The sequence below is a fragment of the Mesocricetus auratus genome, unplaced genomic scaffold (assembly GCF_017639785.1).
Source record: "Mesocricetus auratus isolate SY011 unplaced genomic scaffold, BCM_Maur_2.0 Super-Scaffold_100010, whole genome shotgun sequence".
NCBI lineage: Eukaryota > Metazoa > Chordata > Mammalia > Rodentia > Cricetidae > Mesocricetus > Mesocricetus auratus.
In genome coordinates, this window is record NW_024429194.1 from 13,132,033 (window position 1) to 13,148,317 (window position 16,285).

General features: G+C 42.8%; 1 long non-coding RNA gene across 1 annotated transcript in view; it reads right to left on the reverse strand.

The window, feature by feature from the left end:
* The window catches only part of LOC121142729, a 31,927-nt gene extending 16,035 nt beyond the window's left edge, over window positions 1–15,892 (reverse strand). The window contains exon 1 of the long non-coding RNA XR_005879783.1: window positions 15,805–15,892. This is a non-coding gene — a long non-coding RNA (uncharacterized LOC121142729). The remainder of the gene's footprint in view (window positions 1–15,804) is intronic.
* Window positions 15,893–16,285: the final 393 nt, after the last annotated feature.

Here is a 16,285-nt window from a genome sequence, read left to right on the forward strand (position 1 = left end):
TACTTAAGTCAATGATATACTTTGTAGCATTATTTTAGTGTTTAATTTCCCATTTTTAATTACATAGCATTTTCATGAAGTTCTTTGAAAGTATGGAAAATAATTCTATTATCAAAGTTGACAATTCGATATGAACAAATGTGGTATGCAAATTAATTCTTATCAAATGGACTTTCCAGTGGCAAAAAAATGCATAATAGTTGATCCCTGGATACGTTCTGGTGTTGTGTGGTATCTGCTTTGACTCTTCTGATAATACCTGTTGCTCCTAATACAGAAGATTTAATTAAATTAAACTATAGTCCTTTCCCCCTCTTTTTCTATCTTATATTTCCCCTCTCTTCTTCGTTCTCACACTGGAATTGAGGGAAAAACCATAGGATGTTGTGACTAGTACATCCCACACCTGTTACAATGAGCAAAAGGGGCCTAGGAACTTCCTTTAAGCCAAGAGATAGAGGGTATTAGATTCAATGCAAAGGAAGATTAATGTTCAAAGGGAGAAAACAAAATGAACCTGTGAAATAGGCTAACAGATGTGTGAGAATGATTATGCACACAACCAATACAGGCCCAGAAGCCAATGATGTGTGAACAGTAAAGCCAGGGTAAAGGAGCATGGTTTACCAGTTGTCTGCCTGGAACACTCTTGCCAGTGACTCTCAACCCACTAGGAAAATAGAAGTGAAAACAATATTTTCTCAATCTTCAAGATTATACATTTGGGACTGGTCTGGGCATACATCTCTTTAACCCCATCACTCCAAAGGCCCAGGCAAGAGATTGAGAGTTGGAGCTGGTTATGGATGACATAACGAAACCCTGTCTCAAAAAAAAAAACACAGAGGAAAGAAAATATTTTAGCACAGCTCATAACACATATGCTAAAGCAATGCCTGAGTTTTAAACAGAAATAAAATAAGCTTTGTCACTTTGATGGTTGTTTAAAAGACACCTGCTCCCAGTGTCTAACTTCCACTCAGAACCAAAGAAACAATTTGACCTTACTCAATTGCAATGGTTGACCCTACTCAAGGTTACTGTGAGCAAGGGTGAGGGTCGTGTACTTCTCCATCCAAAGCCACAGCCTCGGGGTGAGGAGGCCCCACAGAAAAGAGCTGTGCCTGTGCCGTGTTGCTGTCTGCTTTGTGAGTAGCCCCATTTGAGAAGGATTAATTAACTGGGATCCTGAAGAGAGTAGGTGGCCCGAGGACAAGATTAAGTGAAGAAGAAGTTCCTTCCACACTGGGGAAAGAAGGTATATGAACTGCAAAAGGTATAATTCCTCAAGGCTGAAATAGTAACAGCAACAACAAAAAAACCCACACACTCTCAGACACACACACACACACACACACACACACACACACACACACACGAAGCCCAGTGAAGCAGTGTGGGCTTAAGCCCCTAAAAGCAAACTATCTGATATTAATGTTTCCCTGCTGTTCTAGCATGCCAGTGTCTATTCACCCAGTAGTTTAATTTTAGTTCCGTATTAATTGCACATTTCAATTGTTCATATACACAAGCAAGCACACACATGTTCACACACACACACACACACACACATACACACACACACACTGTAGTGCTGCTATCATGGACCCACCTCAGAATTTACTCAGATCATGTCAGCCACTGTGGAACATTATTTACTCACTTACACCTCATACTTCATTTTCTCTAGAGATAACTACCTGGAACCAAGCTTCTCCCAAAGGAGAAACTTTTGCCAAGACCCTTTAGGAGGGAGAGCGTCTAGATTCCTATGTTAGGTGCCATACAATGACAAGGTCGCCATTTTTCTGACAGTGTGTCTTAGATACATGGGTCAGCATGTTTGGAGAATTGCGCATGTGCCGATGCCTCACAAACGCGGTTCTTAGGTTGCACAGCTAATGGATACCGACATTTCTTTCTTGTCATGGCTGCAGTTTTGGTGGTTGCAACATGAGCTAGGGAACAAAACTCAGCAGAAATCTCTCTGCGCATCCCCCAAGCCCAGCTGTTTGCCCTTGACATCTTGAAGCTGGCACTTCAGTGAGCTCCCTGCCTCTCAATGCGCTGCATGAAATGTAAGACCTGAGGCATCTATTTATTAAGCTTGGCCACTAAATTAATCTTTCCCTCTGGCCAGCTATGAAGTGGAGCTAATGAGGATGTAGCAGAGCTGAGCTGGGACGTGATTCAGCCACAGGCTGCACCTCAAGCTCTCATTCCCTGCCAAGAGAATCAGGACAGCTCTCTCCTCCCACGAAAAGGCCATGAAGCAGACCTAGCCCTGAAAGGGACTCAGGCAACTTTTACTCCCCGACCCCCACCTCTTTGTCCCCTAAGAACTGGAAGTCTGGCAGTTGATGGCTTGCCAGCCACACAACAATACTTGGACTTCTTCCGTGTAAATCAGCCCCATATTTATTGAGTCCTTCCTTCCCTCCTGCTAGTGTGTGTAAGACATATCTGTAAACAAAGGAAAGTCCCTTCTGGATACCTCACGGTGAGAGGGAGTGACACACACAAAGACTCAAATACATCTAAATATCCAGGTCTTAGCAATACTGCAATGGGGGCTGTGCATGATGAAATAGCAGCCTCCACAGGTTGGGACAGGCAGAAGGTCTCGGGTATCACTCCAGCTGAGCCCTGCCAGCATCTAAGAAGAAGTAAGGAGGGAAGATGCCCACTTCGTTAAATAAACCACGGTTTTCTGCTCCCTATCCTACAATACGCACAGGTGTAATATTTCTTTGATGGGCCTTAGCTATTAAAATGGCTTTAAATTATTTAGGCCCTGACACCCCAGAGAAGATACAGATTCAATTCCCCAGGACTCCAGGAATGTTGTAACACTGAATAGATGATTTAACTTCCATGAGCCTCTGTTTCCTAAATAAGAGAAATAAATTGGTGTAAGGACTAAATCCAGAGCAACGAAGTTGTCTGCCATGATTCTTGCTCACAGTACACATGAACAGAACTGTTTATGGTCATAACACATGTGCAAAAAAATGAAACCCCTTTTCAAACCCTTAAGAAGCTGTCTAGTGAAATAGACATTATTGCAATGAATATTTTAAAGATGAAGGAAGTGAGCTCTGAGGGCCTCCTAATATCCATTTGGGAAATGGGTAAAAGAGGGTTTCTTCTCAATCTTGGATTTTCTATAAAGCCAAGCAACCAACTTTGAACCCAAGCACAATACACGCTGGGTAGTGAGCGACAGGTTATGCAGGTTGAAATAGAAGCCACACAGTTGTTGTGTCCCCACCATCTCGTCTTCCTCTGAGCAAGTCACAAAGGAAAAGAGGCACCACGGACCTTTCCTTCCTAGTGTCTTCTCAACTCACGTGGCACACATGAAAGATCTATTGAGAAAAGAATTGGCTGGAGGGAGCATAGCTGGTGTGAGCTTCCTATTAGTCCATGCAGTGAGTGGATTATCACACACCACCACCCCATGACAGGTTAGATGTAGTGGTAGCAGTGGCTTCCAAACATCATACCACTTTGTCACTTCTCTACCAAGAAAAGCAGCCTCAGTAAAGACAATGAAAACTTTGGCAAATCAGCAAAGTGCAAAACAGCAGACATGGAATAAGATTGTTCGTGGAAAAGCCCTCCCGGTACTGAATGCTCCAATTGCTGTTTGTAAGGCGGGTTACATATAACTTTATGTGTAAATGAAACAGTTAAGTAAACAGTAGAGGAAAAGGATGGTAGAGAGGGCCCAGACAGGAAAGTGCCTGCTACACAAGCCTGAGGACACGATTTTGGATCATCAATGCATAGGAGAATCTGGATGGGCGTGTCAGCGCACATACGCACAGAGAAGGGGAGTGAGAATGATGTTTTTCAACCATTTGGTCATTTCACCTGTTAAAACTAACTGAGCACTCCCCTGTGCAATGAGGATACAACAGCAAACACAGCAAATGACACTGTGTACCATCAACACGGTAACCACAGCAATCTTCCTGAAACTTAGCACTATTCTGTACAAATATTAAACATCACTCATAGACTTGTCATTTTGTGACCTTAGTTTGGAACTTTAGACTCTTAGAATAAGTATGGGACAGCAGTGCTCTTTAACTAACTACCTGTTAACTAACCCTTACCTCTTTCCTATTGTAGTTCATTGTGGAAACAGAAGGAAAAGGTAAGGAATAAACATAGTGGAAGGCACCAGGAGTCTTCCAGGTGTATTTGTAAGTGGGGAGTGGGTGGCAGAACATTGCTCTCTGCCGTGTCACCTAGAGGCAAACTCTGGCAGCCCAAAAGTAATTTCCCTATTATTATTCTAAGTAAAACCACCTGCTATTGCTTAAAAAAAGTCAATAGCCCATTTCAAAATCAGATGGAAACACACATACACACAGTATGAATTACTACCCCTTGCCTTAGCATGGATAATCAGAGTTTACCCTGCACGTTCAATCAAAGCTAGCCCCAAGTGAGCCCTAAAATATAGCAATTACAGACATTCCTCCCACTCCTGTCCTCATAATGGATCCTGAAGGAGAAAGGGTGTGGAGGACAACAGCAGCATACTTCCTAGAGGGCGGGTCAAGGTGAGAAGGGAAAGTCCCTCCACATTGGTAGGTGTAAGGAACTGGGGTGTGTCCTTCTGGGAAAGGGAAGACTCAGTTCTTTGGGCTTGAGTGATGATAGGTAGGGTGTGTATGTGTGTGTGTGTGTGAGAGAGAGAGAGAGAGAGAGAGAGAGAGAGAGAGAGAGACAGAGACAGAGACAGAGACAGAGACAGAGACAGAGAGACAGAGACAGAGAGAGAGACAGAGAGGGGGGACAAAGAGACAGAGAGACAGAGAGACAGAGAGAGACAGAGGGAGAGATCTGGCTGGTTACTTTTCTAAAGGGATTCCAGGGTTTTGAGACCGCAGACCATTCTGAAACAGTACCTAGCCAAGCAAGCAATAAAAGATAAGAGATGAGAGAAGGGAAACAGAGTGGGAGAGATGGGGACCAAGGCACAGACCCAGGCTGTCAGAGCTCCGTGAGAAGGAACGGCGGCAGGCATTGTGTCTGCATTTGCAGAAGTGACCCTCCTGCTTTCCCAGTCCTAAAAGAAGCTCCGTCTGTTCACCTTCTCATTAAAACACCCTCTCCAGAAAAAAAAAATGCTGAGACCACACAAAGCAAGACATTCATCACTAGGGCAACCCATGCACGACATGGAAGCCGCCGGGTACAAAGGACCCGCTTGAGGCTTTGTAGGGAAGCTGCTCTCTCTGCCTGTCTTGCTGTACTTGAGATTTTAACAGTAACCTTGGATGGAAATCAAGGTTTATATTGTGTTTTCTTGTTCTAGGTGTACTTAGAAACAATAAAATCATCATTTAATTTAATGTTGCTTTCTACGGTAGGCAATTTCTTTGGTGGCAACCAGGCACCGAATTTTAATTTACCAATACATTACCATCAACCGCAGCCCATCCCATTTTATACCGTCCTATTTATAACAACCAAATCAATGCCACTAATTGTCTTTGAGATGGCTTAGATAGATAGTAAATCTGCAAGGACCATTCAGAGGCACGTCTTCTCAGTTTGGGCCTACCTGCTCCCATCCCCTCCTCCTTCACTGCCTCTGACGGTCCTCCCCACCCCAAGACCACACACACCTCCACGGACCTTCACAACTTACCGACCAACAAATCAGAGATAAAGTGTGAAATGCCAGAAATATCAGGCTACAGTGCCATTCACACAAACAGCAACATTTTTCTGCAAGTCATTTTCCTCATGTGTATTTAAATACATGTAAATGCTTGGAACCAGGAATTTTTTTAATTCTCCATTCAGCAGTGACAAGGGGTGAATGGTCTTCTAACAAACCATTACAAATTAGTGTTCACCTGCGCAGTCTTTCCTCCCCCTGGAATCCTGACAGACCTTTCTCTTCCTGATGATAGAATTAAACTACAACATTTGGCTATATTGCTAGTATTGTCCTTCAGCTTTATTTTAATTTGCTGTTAACAAGGACTTTTCAGAGTGCTATCACCCTTGAGAAATCATCTTTAGCATATTAGGATCTCAAGCAGAAAGTCCTCTGTGGAGACCTGGAGAGTTTCTTAGACACAGGAGTTGAAGTGTGAAATTATACCCTTTTCTCTTTTTCATAGCTTCTGAAGTTGGGGTTAATTGGTTCTAATCTGTTTCATAACTATTCTTTCATGTTTTGTTTAAAATCTATAAAACATGTCGATTTGAAATGAATTTTTATACTTGCTAATGTATAACTGCAAATATCACTAGACATGTTCATATATCTATATTTTTTAATAATATTCACTTTCTATTACTCTCTTCCTCCCTCTCCACTGGTAACCTTCATTGTTAAAACAGTCCCCACTCTACCTTCATGTCAAGAAAAACTTAACAGCTAGTGTGGTGGTGCACACCTGTATTCCAAAAGCTTAGGAGGTAGAGGCAGAAGGACTAGGAATTCAAAGCCAGAACCATCTACATAGTGAATCTGAGGCCAGCTTAAACTAGATGAGATCCTACCTCAAAAAAAGAAAAAGAAATTTAAAGGGAATTTCAATTGGATTTAGCTAAGTCTTTCACAGTGACCAAGAGAACTAAGGGGTCAGGAAAATAATCACAGAGATAAGACTGACTGTGCAGTTTGGGTTGAGTCTCAAAAGGGACTAATTTTAAGGGATCAGCACCCATAGTGGTGCTATTTGAAAGGTTCTGTGGTCCTTTAAGAAATTTGACAGTGTTTAGTTAGCTATGTGTCACTATTGCCAAAACCAGAAACGACTTCATGGAGGAAAGATGTATCTGGGCTCACAGTTTCAGAAGATTCAGTCCTGATGGTGAAGAGTGAGGTGGAGTTGAATATTTCCCATCACCATGGGCCACGAAGCCAAGAATCAGGGACAAATGTGCTCCTCTGTTTTCTCCTCTTTTTCCTTTTATGCTTTTAGCCCCCCCCCCCCCCCCCCCCGCTCAGAGAGGATGACACCTACACTGAGGGTGGGTCCTCCCCACTCAGCAAAACCTCACTGGAAGTATCAGCATCCAACCATCCCTCCAGATATGCCTCACTATTATGTAACTGTGTCCTCTAAATTAAAACATCCATCACAGAGGGAGGCGGGCAGCTTATGAGATTCTGGAAGCTTAGAAAGCTATAAGAGTCATGAGGATATAAAGGTTATCTGTGGGGAGAAGAGGCTGTCCAGCAGAGACTGCCTACAAGTGGAACAGAGGGTTCCACATACTCGGCTCTTGAAAGTCACCGCTCAGGCCAGGGTAAATTTTTCAGGGATGCAGCTACCTTCAAGTTACTCCTACCCTAACAAACTCACTGGTTCACCAAGATGGATGTGGGCGGAGTTACTGCTTTGATCTGCTCTGGGAGAACAGACATTTCCTCATGCCTTCTCAAGAAACATCACCCAACACTCGCCCAACTCTTAGATGACTTTAGCTCCTATCAAGTCAATGAAGAGTAGTCATCATAGGCCTTGCAGTATACAGTGACATTCTGGGATATGCTTTAAAGGGCAATGGCAGGTCTCTGGCTTCATACTTTTTTGTATTTTATTTCCTGGCTATGAAAGTAAGCATGGACCCTGTTATCTGTCCATATCGTTGCTACCCAGCACACCCCCCTGAGACCCAAAAGTGTGAATTTGCCAGCCTTGGGCAGTGAGCCAAACAAATCTTTTCAGTTTACAATTCAGTTATCTCAGGTATTCTGTTACAATGATGCAAAGGTAAGACGCCAACAAAAAGAGTACTGACTTCTAAGCCAAAGCCAAGGGAGATCCAAATAAATCCTACACTGCTCCTGTTCTTGTGAATTTCACTCAGGTGAAAATACATAGGACAGAATATTGGAAAGAGAAGTTGAACATCTCAGAAGAGGAAAAAACTTGTAGATATCCACCACCTAAACAAGGGCTATTTAGTTCTTCAATAATTTTCAATGGCCTCTGGTCTAAGGAAAACTGACATAAAAATATTTTAAATTCTAGCAGATTGACCAGGAAGTGAGGGAGTAAAGATAAAGACTGGGGGAAATGTTTCAAGATATCTGTTAAAAAATAAAAAGGAGTGTTTTATCATGCTCAGGTTCAAATGCCATCTAAACCCAAGGGTCTACTAAAAAGAAGGATGTTATATGAAAAGGATGGGAAAGAGGAGAGAGAATAAAATCCTTTGGAAGAATTAGTTTGTCTTAGATTGTAGCAGTTACTGCTTCATCGTTAGGACAGGAGAGATGGATTCCAATTTTGAGAAAATTTTAGTTTCTGTGGTAGGAAGTTGAGGAACTGGGAGAAAAGAGAATGTGGTAAGGAAAAGAGTGAATTGGAGAGTAGACAAATGTAGACGTCTGATCATAGTCCCTGGGGAAGGGCGAAGGCCATGATGGTGATATCCAGGAGACTCTTCCGAGCACCGAGGGTTCTGTGGACCAAAACTGAAGCCCACAAGTCACCGTGTATGAAATAAGTTGGTTAAATAAGGCCACACATTCTTTTACTTTGTTGTAAAATATAATATGCATAGAGGAATATATACATATATATATAAAGCATATTTATAATACAAGAAATATTTCTGAGGTCTCTCTATACGATCATATCAAACAGTAAGGACTGCAGGAAGCTTTTACTGAATTTAGTCATTCAACATCTATTACTATGTGTCCTAAGAGGAATTTAATTCCACGATGTTAATATTTTGTCTAGTAGGTGTTTGTTCATATTTACCCATTTTCTGCTTATCTCTTTCTCTGTTCTGCTCACAGTTTTTCTTTCTTTCTTTTTTTTCCTGAGACAGGGTTTCTCTGTATTGATATCCTGGAAGTCTCTCTGTAGACCAGGCTGGCTTTGAACTCACAGAGATCTGCCTGCCTCTGCTTCCCGAGTGCTGAGATTAAAGGTGTGCACCACCAACACCTGGCTCCCAGTTTTTCTTTCATACAGGCTTTCCACCAGGTCTCAACTTCTCTTAGAATTTCCTCCAATAATAATAATATTTTAGGTAAGCATACCTGATTTTTATCTGTCCTAAAATATACATGACTTGTGGTTTTTAAAGGATTTTCTGTTGCATATAGACTTGCCAATTGACAGTTGTTTTCTTCTGAACAGTTGACAATATTCCAATGATCCATCGTGCCCATTGATTGTGTCCAGAAGGCAGCGATAACCCTAAATTGCTCTGACAGTGTCCTCTGGCAACTTTGAAAGGTTTGTTTTATTCATTAGTGCTCTGTAGTTTTGTTGTAAAGCATCAAGAAATGGGATGTGTATCTGATCACTTACACTTGAATTAGAAGAAATGGGATGTGTATCTGATCACTTACACTTGAATTAGAAGCACAGCAAGATGCAGCTGTACCACTCCTGGGTACACACCCAACAGAATCGAGGTCAGATTACAATAGAAACAGTGTTCACAGCAGGCCTGTGAATCAGCCCAGGTGCTCACCAGTGGGTGAATGGAATTAGAAAATGTGACATGTACTCACAATGGAGTATGTGGAGCACAATAAAAAGAACAAAATCCTATCTATTTCAGGAAAATAGGTGAAGCTAGCAATCGTGTTAAACAAAATAAAGCAGACTCAGAGAGGTAAGCAGTTTATGTTTTCTTTCACCAGTGGAAAGAAAGTAGAAAGGGGGTCTATTAGGGAAAGGGCAAGAGACCATAAAAGAAGGGGTAAGTGTGGTTTCTACGAAAAGGAAATATGATCAAATTAATTAAGTCCATTTATTTGCCACAAACAATGAGCTATAATTTAAGTTTTAGAAATATAGAGATTTGGATAACTAGTGAAACAATTTAGATAACATCTGAATCTTTTAATTGATTGAGTTTCTGTTGTGTGTACGAGTGTTCAGAACTGGCCACTTTGCACTAGATAAGCTACGAGGAGGCCATCGATGGGAAAGGCTATTTCTCCCTACCTCAGCATCATCAGTCGCCTATAGTTCTTTGTCTACGGATGAGACTTCCCCGAAAACTGCCCCCTTCCATATAAGCATGCTCACTTGAATTGTGCTTGTTCCAGTCTTGTCTATGCAGCCACTCCTAGGAGAGATGCTTGCCCAGCAGCCTTCCTGGTATCCTGGTCCTTACAATCTTTCAGACCTCTCTTCTGCAGTGTTCCCTGGACCGGAGACGCAGTGCTGTGAAGCAGATGTTGCCCACGGACGCTGGGCTCCCCATGGTCTTCTGAGCTCCGTATTGCATCAAGTTCTGCTTCTCTGTGATGGTCTCCACTTGCTGTAAAGAGAAAACTCCTCTATGAGGAGTGGTAGCTACAAATATGTGAGCATATGCATAGGAGTTAGAACACAGTAAGTAATTATGCTGGTCTAGCAAAGTGATGGCAGTAGATTCTTTTCTAAGGTCCATGAGTTCATTCTGCCCTGGAAGTTGGCTAGGTTTCTAGTACCAGACATCATTTCCTCCAGTCATGTAGTCCTTAAGTCCTATTAGACAGATGTCGGCTACCTCCAATAGGTGAGTTCTGCTTTTTACACCGTTATGGGTAGAAATGTGTATTGGTCGTGGTTGTGGTTCACAGCCATTGACACTGGGTAGGACAGCAAATTGCTTCCCTCCCTTGGCACCTTGCATAGTGTTTTCTGGTACCATGGAAGTACACTGCAGGACGGATGGTTTAAGGTTAGACCCAGCTCTCGTCCGAGTCCTTCGTTTTAAGTGTGTGGTGTCTTTAGCGATAGGGGCTTACTTTCTAGCTCACCTTTCTCTTTGACAGTCAGCACTTTGCAATTATGGCTTAAAATGCAACCAGTCTCTCACTAGACTTTCTGCTTGAGTTGACCCTGGGACTTATGTTAAGATCCTTTGCCCAGGGAGGCCACCAAAACCTGAGTTTAATTTTCTCACATTAAAGAATGCCTCCTGGGACAAGTGGTTTCAGAGCTTAGTGCGCTTTGAGTTTTCACTTTTTCTTAAATTGGACTTGATATTCCCTTAAAATATTTGAGGTTTTCTTAATGTTATAAGGAATATGTGTTATAACTTATTCACTGTGTTTAGAGGTTTTCACCAGATGAAATTCATCCAAATAATCGAGTCAACCACTATCAAAGTAGAAACTATATTTCTTCAAGAAACGCTGATTGTCCCAGGTGGCAAAGAAAAAAAAACGAATTCCCATTTTATTTAATATAGGACTACAGTTTTGCCAAGTGAAGTTGACAGAAAGATTGGTCAAGTCGGTTACCATAATAAGTGAAGCAATGCTTGAAGCCTTGAATTATAAAATTTGAGAGAAATGTAGAGATGAGAGAAATTGTGAGAAATAATTGAAGCATTGAAATCACAAATCGATAGAATGGGTATCTTCATTAGATTAAAGAGCTGATATATTATGAAAGGGTGAGAACAGAAATAGGAAATTGTTATTAAAAAGGGGAATCCCCAGTCGTATGATTTTTTTCAAGATGGTGAAGTTTCTTGAGACCACAAAAATATGCCTATTTCTGTAGTAGACTGGCTGAGTTTATTCTGAAAATCAAAAGTGAAATATATGAGACTTTGAAGTTAGCCAGAATCAGAAGTAGAAGTGGAACCAAATGTGACTAGCCAAATGCAGAGGCTTTAGTGGGCAAACAAGAGTGGATATTACAAGAGCTGAATTCAAGCACAGAGTGTGGGGGGGGGAAGCTAAGCCAGGTGTCATTGGCCTCAGGAGAGCAGAACAACTGTCGAGAAAGGAAAACAATGACCCTCTGGGGGTAGCTTTCAGGAACAAGGTGATGGAAATTCTGTGTTCGATTCTAAGAAGTACAGAAGGAGGAGAACTGTGGGGAAATGAGTTTGAAGAACAGCCAAATGAAAACTCTCTAAGCACAGAGTGAAGCTTGCTTTCCGTCATTCCCTGTGGCTCTCAAGAGGCATTCAAGACTTATCTATCTTGCCATCTTCAAGATTTAAATAAAAGATATGAAGCCATTCTGGGAAAACTTAGACAATTTAACATCAAAGACTTTGCCTTACCAGGCCACTGTTAAATAGTCCTCAATATTTATGGATCTCTGGTAAATGTGGTATGGAAAAGGTGGTTTAGGGCAATTTGCTTGTGGTACAATATACTATATATCCTGGATACTGTATACTATACATCCTGGATACTGTATACTGTATATCCTGGATACTGTATGCTATACATCCTGGTTACTATATACTATACATCCTAGATACTGTATACTATATATTCTGGATACTGGATACTGTACATCCTTGATACCATATACCCAGATACCCACTAAAGATGCTCCAAGAGTTCCTACTGAAATATACAAGAAACATGAGATCCCTACTAGAAACAATACAAAATTCATAAGCAAGCCTTTAGAGATCCCATGAGGAAAAAACAAAATTATCAGACCTACAATGGCTTTGTGTTCTGGAATTAACACTGTAGAGTTTAAAGTAAACGTTCCTGATATGTTTAAAGAATCAAAAGAGGGCTGGGAGGTGGTGGTGCACGCCTTTAATCCCAGCACTCGGGAGGCAGAGGCAGAGGCAGGCGGATCTCTGTGAGTTCGAGGCCAGGCTGGACCGACAGCCTCCAAAACAATACAGAGAAACCCTGTCTCGTAAAATCAAAAAACAAACAAACAAACAAAAAAGAATCAAAAGAGGTTGGTAGAATACTCAGTGGTTAAGAACAGTTGGTGCTCTTTCAGAATCTGGGTTCAGTTCTCAGCACCTACATTCAACACATTCATTGAAGAAACTGCTATTCTATTAATTAAGTACTCACTAGAATAACAAGCAAACAGCAACAACAAACCCTACATTCCTTCACACCCCCCCATCCTTTTTAGAATTTTGCAACACTTGGGATGTTCTTTAATAATGCCTAGAAAGGGTTATTGTCCTGGTTAATTGCTTTTATGTCAATTTGACATAAACTAGAGTCATTTAAGAAAAGGGAACCTCAGTTGGGATAATGGCCCCACCGAATTGACCTTAGGCAACCCTGTGGACGTTTTCTTGATGAATGACTGATGTGGGAGAGCCCAGGCCACTATGGGCGGTCCCATGCACAGGCAGGTGGTCCTGGGTTTGTAAGAAAGCAGGCTGAACAAGTCACGAGAAGCCGGTCAGTGAGCAGCACCCTCCGTGGTCTCCGCTTTAGCTCCTGCCTTGAGTCCCTGCCCTGACTTTCCTCTGGTGGAATGTCACCTGAGAGTAGTAAGTTAAAACAAACCCTGTCCTGGTGTCGCTTCTGGTCTCGGAGTCTATCGCAGCAGTAGAAACCCTCACCAAGGTGGCTATCCCTGACATCCTGAGAAAGACAGAGTTCCATCGTCGGTTGCATAGCTCACTCTCCGTAGAAACGGACTCACCACGGGAAAAACGCTGTCCAAGATGGCAGTGCCGGTCTCAGTTATAACTTTGTTCCTATCATCCCACTCAGATCCTAAATTTGGACTTTTTATTTCCCCTTCAACTTCGGAAAGCCTGCACATTTTACTTCTCCTGAAAACACTGCCGATATGTCATTTGCCTGCATCCTTATAGAAAAAAAAAGCATGCTTTTTTAAAAATGTAGGACTAATGGTAGCTGACAATTAACTACTCATTGCCAGTAGACCTTCGTTTGATCTTGAAGTGACAGTGTTTCTTGACGTGAGGACATCAAGATGATAGCCCAGCAGATGCTGCCAAGTGAAAAATTTGCTGCAATGAGCTTTTTATGAAATATTGAGGCTAAGCAGAGAAACAGTTCCTCTGACAAAAATACCCTCAGTCACTCTCTGCATTAAATCACAGTGTGGAGGTTGTTGGCTCTGGCTCGCAGTGCTAGCAATGACACCCTGAATGTTCTTGGCTGGGAAACATCCAAATTCAAGAGATGACCTTTACTTTGCAGCTCGTATGAGATCTTCTTCGTTCCCTTAGGTTTTGGAACCACAAAACAGGCTTTGCTTTTGCGGGATTTCAGAATTAAACGTTATCCAGGAGTCTCCCTTGTATGAAAGAAGAAAATCATTCTATACTGCATAGGAAGAAGCAAGTGTCCCCACTAACACTCGAGAGTGCATGGCATTCTTTCTCCGGCTCTGTGGTCCCACCCGTCACCCATCCTCTCAGTGGAAAAATCTCAGGTCAACATCTGTACAAGAAAACAGAGTTTTATTCAGTTAGCCCTTCTGACCCTCTCCTCCGTGAAGTGCTAAGCGAGGTCAACTTAACTTGAGCTCAGAGAAAGAAGAGAATCTTGAGTAGACATGCTGCAAGGAGTACGAGCTCTCATCTGTCACCGGGCTGAGACACTGCGTGTCGGATGGTATTTGAGCAGCCAGGAGGGGCGGAGATCACATCACTGTTCTGCTGAGAGACTCCAAGGACAAGCAACCTCTCCACATGGGGAGGTGGAAGGGATATGCTATATTACCTTATGCATTCAGAGTGCTAAGGGCAGCAGCAGGGTTTGGGGTGGTGAAGGAGACATATGGTTCCACAGTTCGAGAGCCCGGCCCAGTCACACTAGGTTAACCTTGTGTTCCGCAGACGTCATGGCTATGCACACAGTTCAAGAGCCCTGCCGAGTCACACCATGGCTGCCTGAGTGGCCTATCCACAGCTCAAGAGCCCTCCCTGGCCATGCCATGGAAACCTTTTGTTTACCCAACAGCAATAGTTCACTGTTCTGTTCCTGGCATGATGCTCAGCACTGGCCAGGATTCATTTCTCTCTATTCGGTTTGAATTGTAGACACATGGTAAAATACACAGTGACAAGATTTCCCAGGGCTTTCGGGTACATTCAGCATAGAAGAGCATGAATTGCACCTTCCTATGTCCAAAAGTTAAATGACGACGGTACCTACTGCTTATAGATTCTAGTTGGAAACCAGATAGATACTGTCTAGTGTTTCTCATTTAGGAGACAATTAAGGATCGTTTGATTCACTGATACTACAAAATACTTTACTAATTCTGCCCAGGCACTGTTCTCAGCTCAGGTTGGTGCAAGTATAGTCGAGTCATAGCCTGGAGAGCTTGCAGGACAAGTACATATGCGCTATAATGTGGTCTAGCATGGTCCTTGCAAGATCAGACAGACTGACTGCAGAATCCTTAGAGTGGGAGCATATAATCCATCAGAAATGACCGAGAAGACAGCGCAGAGGAACTGAAGCCTAGAGGAAGGGAGGGGCATAGAAACAGGATATTCCAAGGGAAAATTATGAGCAAGGGTAAAATACCATGAAAGAAGAACACTGAGACACTGGGGTGGATGGGGTGGAACATTCTCTCTCTCTCTCCCCCCCCTCTCTGTCTCTCTCTTTCCCTTGTTTCCTCTCTCTCTCTCTCCCACCCTCCCTTCCCTCCCTCCCTTTTACCCGTGTGTGTGTGTGTGTGTGTGTGTGTGTGTGTGTGTGTGTAAGAGAGAGACAGACAGACACAGACACAGAGAGGCAGAACACCTGTGTATGGTACGTGTCTTGCTAGATCATAAAATGTGAGCATGTTAAGAGTTAACAGCTTGTTAGCAAGGAGGGAGGTGGAGGAGGGCAGGGAAGGCTCTGGACATTGTGCTAAAGAGCATCGGGCTGCAGGTTGTGAAGAGCCACAGAAGGGCTGAGGAAGACAGAAACAGTCGATTTCCTATGCCACCCCTCTCAGCTACAAGCTAGACACTGCCAAAGAGAAAAGTCTTCCTGGGCTCACAGTCCTCCCTGGTGGGTCACAGCCGTACACCCCTGGTGGCGGTAGAGACCCTTCTTCTCTCCCGTTAGTAAAAAGAGAGAAAGAAAACTGTTACCTGGACATGTTCCTGTGCATTTCCAGCTCCCACCTCAGTTTTAAAGGGAAAACAGGGATCTCCACCCTACCACTTTCCCATACCCTTTCACAGACTCTCAGCATCGCTTCTGGAAAGCAGTGTGAGGGGGTGGTGGCTGAAACAGGCCGTCTGTGTTTCCCACTCTTGGCACGGTGTCTCAAGGCATTATAATTACTGCTTATTTTTCAGCTTCCTCCACTGGAACATAAACTTTTTTGCAGAGCTGTGATGGTTGCCCCCAATGCACTTAGTCCTTAAAAGGTACCTAGGGATGTGTAGTTGTTCAATTTCTATAGGCTGAACACCTGAGCAGCCATTGTCTCCAAATTGGAAAAGTGAATGACAGGTCAGGATTCACTATGCCCCAGGCATTCTGAGAGCAGTAACTGAAAGAGTCCTGATCTACAGGCTACACCTGTTCTACACCTGAGACTATTACGACTCTAAGACAATGTTATTT